Source organism: Austrofundulus limnaeus, unplaced genomic scaffold (genome assembly GCF_001266775.1).
Source record: "Austrofundulus limnaeus strain Quisiro unplaced genomic scaffold, Austrofundulus_limnaeus-1.0 Scaffold24, whole genome shotgun sequence".
In the NCBI taxonomy this organism is placed as follows: Eukaryota; Metazoa; Chordata; class Actinopteri; order Cyprinodontiformes; family Rivulidae; genus Austrofundulus; species Austrofundulus limnaeus.
In genome coordinates, this window is record NW_013952426.1 from 1,842,849 (window position 1) to 1,848,524 (window position 5,676).

Sequence of the window (5,676 nt, forward strand, 5' to 3'; positions counted from 1 at the left end):
CACACACACACACACACACACACACACACACACACACACACACACACAACACATTCGGTCTCCAAAATTATAAGGCTGGTTGGCTAAATAAATAAACTTTAACTATGTTTTGCACAATTAATCTTTAGAGCCACTCCACACACCATGCTGACCAATTACTGCTTCCTTCTGGTGCTCTGTTGTAAAACACCTGTGGGGAACCATTTCCTCTACTTGATATGGTAAATCAGGGATAGTTAGCTCTGCTTGACCAAGTGCTTTGGAAATTTCTCTCTCAGTATTTCCTCTTWATACCATGCATACTGCTTATTGGTTACAACAGCTTTAATGTTTAGATTCAACTGCAATTTTAACAACAGAATAGACTGGAAAGACTATTTAATCTACAAAATTTTTAAAATCACGGTTTCATTTTATGTGACGCTTGTGCTAAACTTGTTAATAAAAAACTAAGGTCCGTGCAAGATAAATACTAAATACATCATTCAGTCACACAGAAAAGATAAAATTGCTGAAGACGTTGGTCTGTTTGTAGATAAATAGAACAGCTGTGGAGGACATCAAGGCTCCGGCCAAGGTCCCTTTCAATTCTACAACTATATTTCTAAGCATTTTTTTAATCCTAGAACTATTTATTCTTCTTTTCAATATGTTGAGATGAAAAAAATTAATAACAGCTTTTTTTCCATTAATGGGACCCTTTGAAGACTTGACTTTTATACCAAATTCTCTCAGGACATAAATGAAATATATTTTTTATTCAAGTATATATTCCTTCTAAAACGATATTGTAACTAGAAGAATAAAAGGGTAACAGTGGCCCAAGATCTTTGCCGTGCAAAAGAAGAGTGGGAGATAAAATGGGGTTGAGATTAGAAGTGAGAACAAAGAGAATTTATGAGAGGGGAGTTTATCTGGTAAGTCATGATGTCTCATTTCCACAGCTCACTTAGAGTAAGGTGAGAAGTACATGTGTGCATATGTGTATATACACACTATGTATACATATACACACACACAGTGGGTTACTGAATCTTACTAAAAGGCAGCAACCCAGCAACTCTTTTTAATTCTAAAAAGAATATGATTCATCCATAAAAAAGTCTGAGTTACACACTTAGAAAGAAAAAATGAATGATGGTAATGAATTTGTTATAAAAGTTGCATATCTCACTCTGGAAGATTAACAATCACAAACACAGAGACATAGTCACACATCATCTTACTCAGGCATGAATAATATTGAGGTATACAGTCATTTGTTTTAGAGTGGTCCAAAAAGCACGTTTTAACCCATCTACCAGTCACTGTGAGTGCACATAAAAACCACAATCAACAGGCTGCAAAAACTTTTACTAAGACAAATAACAAAAGAAAATGTGTGACAGCGTGCATGCTGCTGAGCACACAAACTGTCGCGCTGCAGCAGTTCTCACAAATCAGTACAGAATATGTTCAGGAGTCTGTGTGGAAAAATGAACATGGACTCTACTGTTCCTTTGCAAGTAAAGGTTTTCAGGGGGAAAATAGTTTAGTCTAAAATGTAGGACATGATTCAGCATGGTTTKGAAACAGTTGGAGCACTTAAATCATGTTAAAAATAGCAGATGTGGTTCCTTTTAGAGTTTATGTCAATACAACATGTACAGTACAGTACAAACGTACAGTATCAACGCTGGACAAGAGCAAATAAAAAGCAGCATACAGATCAAAAGCAGCATAACTTTTTTATCAGTTTCAGATGATCTGACGCTATATTTTCCACATTATTTTACAACACGGGTCTTCTAAGAATTTTTCCAAAAGGTTGGAGAAAAAAAAACAGAAAAAAAACTGTGCAGGCAGAAATTTTTGGACATTTGCATCCTCATATATTTGGAAACATCTACATCATTTCAAGATTCCAATGTATAAGCTCCAAATACAGCCCTAAAGTGTTCGACACACGGGGAACGACAAACTACAGCGATTAGCGGCTGTCATCGCAGCCAGGGTGAAACCCGACACACGGGAGGCGATAACGATCGCAGTGTTGCGAATCGCGCTCTCAGGCCGCTTGTCTTGACAAAATTTGATTGGTTCTTGAGTCTGAAGGCGGGTGTGCATTACGGACGTGTAAACTAAACAAATCTTGCGATGCTAATGATATTGAAAAACAAACACACATCAAGATACAGTTTTATGAGGAAAAACTTACCATAAACTTCACCCTGGTGCCAATAAATTCCCACAAAGCTTTTCAGTAATCACTTGGTGAAAGTGTTAGCTAACTGCAGTGTGTAGCATACTCTCCTCTCATTGGTCAGTCAATGAAACCCTCGCTGATTGGTTGTTCGCTAAGCGACAGCGACAAAAGTTGAACATTTTTCAACTTTCATATGTCGCATCGCAAGCTTGCGTGTGCACGTCTACGTGTACGAGCGCGAAATTTCACATGCACTATTTTCGCCAGTCGCTTAGCTGGAGGAGGGCAAGCGATTGTCGCCTCACCGCACAGGCTCCATAGGAAATGAATGGAGAACGAGTGACGTCGCCTCCCATGTGTCGAGACCTTTAGACTAAGTTAAYATAAGGATTGAAAGAGAAATAGCTTTAGTACAGTAGAATGCAAAGCACAAGCTCTGTGCGCTGGTGAAATCCACCAAGCGCATAAAATCATTCTGCGTTTAAGGAGTTTATTTCAGATTTATGATTTACATCAAAACTGTATGAAAGCCTTGGCAGAAAGTTCAAACTTGCCTCTATACACGTCTGTGCAATGCCCTAATTGAGTTTCAATTTTGTACTTAGGTCAAAACAAACCAAAACAAAACAAATCAAAACAAAACAAAAAAGTTAATTTTTTTGCCCAAAAACAGGCTTTGTGGCTTTGCTATTTTAAGGTGGTTTGGCCAAGTCTGCCCTCAGCAAAACCAACTGATGTACCCACCAATACGTGTGGACGTCAACTAAAAATACAGCCATCCTAACCAAATGTAGGGCGGTGATTGATATGAAGGCTGACCCACCAACAAACACAATGACCTAGAATTTGATACATTAACTTGGGCTACAACTGTCTGAGCCACATACATGCCCACTAACTTGTAATAAACCACTCACTGACAATTGCATGCAACTGACCAAATCAATCTGGCCATTGATTCAAACAGGACATCTGACCATGACAGGGAAGCAGAATAAGATCTAATAGAAAAAAAGACCACAGAAGAAGTGAGAGAGGGTGATGCATCTGCCAGTGATAGACATTAGGAGTCCTCCAAACTGTTCAAATCTGTCCCTCCCACTGAGTCCTCCTGCTCAAACACTCTGTGTTGCAGCGTGATAACACTGAAATGCCAAAACTGGCTTTCAATTCTGTCCCTAACTTTTGATGGACGTACATACAAAATTATTTTTGCTTTGCTAAATAACAAAAAAAAAAGTCTTGTAAATCATCAGAGCAGAGAGCCATGTCTTTAAAAATCGGGTATTACGCAAAATCCACTTTTTTTAGCTTAAATGTTATGCTATTGTCATTACCTCATCAAAAACACACCCAAAGCGTTGCTTTGACTCATGAATAGGGATGGGTACCGAATTCGATACTTTTTTATGCACAGACCGAATTCTGTCGGTACTACCGAGAACCTATTCACGTAACATCAAATGGTACCATGTTTCGGTACCTAAAAGCATCATTGCAACCGTTTTGGCGTAAGAGTGGTGAGTTTTCCATGCTTGTTCTGAACGCAGCATCGCGCAAGAGCGTAATGACATCAGCAGCCACTGGTTGATTAAACAGAGCTCTGTCTGAATGTAGCTTGAAAGCGAGCCTTGCAGCTCCTGGAGTGAAACTCGCAGAACAGACCGCCTCTGAATTGTCTGGTGGATTAATTATCTGGTGAGCACGACGTTCACTTGCTATAAGTAAATAAAGTACCCCCCCCCCCCCTTTCTTTATTTCATCCACCATTAAACAGAGACCGACAGAGGAAAACAACAGCGATGCTTCCCGACAGTCCGAACACGTCTGACCTGAAAGAGCACAAGCAGTCAACTCGTAGTGTTGGGTGCATTTTGGATGCTCACGACATAGCTTAAATACTTTTTATTTTAACTCCATCCTCTTTTCCTTATTTGATTTAAACTTATTTACCTTCCATGGACCTCCATCACACAATTTTTCTAGCGGGGAAATGACATCAATAGAAACATGTGGAGCTGGATTTTAATTTGTGCAAAATAAGACAACACAGTCTTGTTGTTTTCAAGAGTTTGCACTTTAAAGAAATAAGTTAAAAAACCAATGTTACAATACAAAGAGTTGGATGTTGTCTTGATATTTGTTAATTTTATATATTGAGAAACATGTTAAATAAAAAAATAAAAGTTTATTATTGAAAAAACAACACAGAGAAAGGATGGAAAATTGGTACTGTTAAGTACCGGTACCGATTCCCACATACCGGATAATGGTACCGAATCGATTCAAATGTCAAAGGTACCCATCCCTACTCATGAACGCATATTTGAGAAATCCTTCCATCTCCTGTGGTAGCATGGAGCTGCCTAAACACTTGCTGGTACAAAGCATCATCTATTTGTACCAAACTCCTCCCTAAAGCTCAGTCCCCAGCAAAGCTTACGAGCCACAGAGCACCTCTTTCCTGCAGCACTGTTCTGAAGATGTGCTGAATTGGGAGTGTCAGAAATGGTAGGAGGTTCTTAAAAAGAGATCAAGAAAGGCCAATGTCAAGATGTTTAGATAGGCAAGATGCAAAATTAAATTTATTTTTGATATATACGGCGTTTTCATAACTAAAAATAACAGTTATTTGATTGCGGTATAGAATTGAACTATGTGCCTGGAAAAAACACCCTTCTGGTAGTCATGTCAGCAGTCAGTCATTTCTGTGCTCGTCTCAAAAGTTCTTGTCTGAAAATTTCTGCACTTTTGACGGCAGGTGATATTCAGCGTCTCCCATAGTCGGGAGTGCTGCAGTTCTTCTAGCTTCAGACCAATCACCCCTCCTTTCTTTATGTCTGTGTCCGTTAGGTTAAAGCCTATTGTTGCTCAGGACACTGGGATGAATGTGATGGTGACACCGCTGCTCTTTTCACTTTCAATCAAGTCTAAAATGGCTCACAAGCAGTTCACAGTCCGTCTGTCTGGCACCCCTCCCCTATGACTTTGCCAGTTTTCCACATAAAAAAAGCCCTCATCACTGCAGGGTTTAATTATCTGGGTAAGTTAGCAGTTTCTGGCATTCACACCTCAGTCAACATGACCATTCCTGGCAACTTATATGACACTCGCAGGCCTCAGCGAATCAACATCTGTTAAAAGCTGATTGACTCTCATAAAGTAGGTTCTTTTTGCTTTTAGTTTTAGAGGGTGAAACAACTGTATTTATTGTTTTTAATCAGTGAGCTTTAGTTGGGCTGAATATCTCTAGCCTTACATTACAGATTAAAATGCATACAAGGTTTAATTATTAATAGGTCAACTATATAAACAAAAAAAAAAAAACACCATCCACTCAACAATTCAAAACAATATGTGAAATTCAAAGCAATATGGATAGAAAGGGTTCTATGACATAACCTTGTGTTACTCCATTCACTGAATTCATTGAATTTTTTCTTCTTCTGCCTGTGTGTGTGTGTGTGTGTGTGTGTGTGTGTGTGTGTGTG

At 38.9% G+C, this 5,676-nt stretch overlaps 1 protein-coding gene across 1 annotated transcript in view; it reads right to left on the reverse strand.

The window, feature by feature from the left end:
* Positions 1-5,676, reverse strand: part of zswim5 (zinc finger, SWIM-type containing 5) — a gene marked incomplete at its 3' end in the record, with an annotated part of 71,091 nt that overhangs the window by 14,349 nt on the left and 51,066 nt on the right.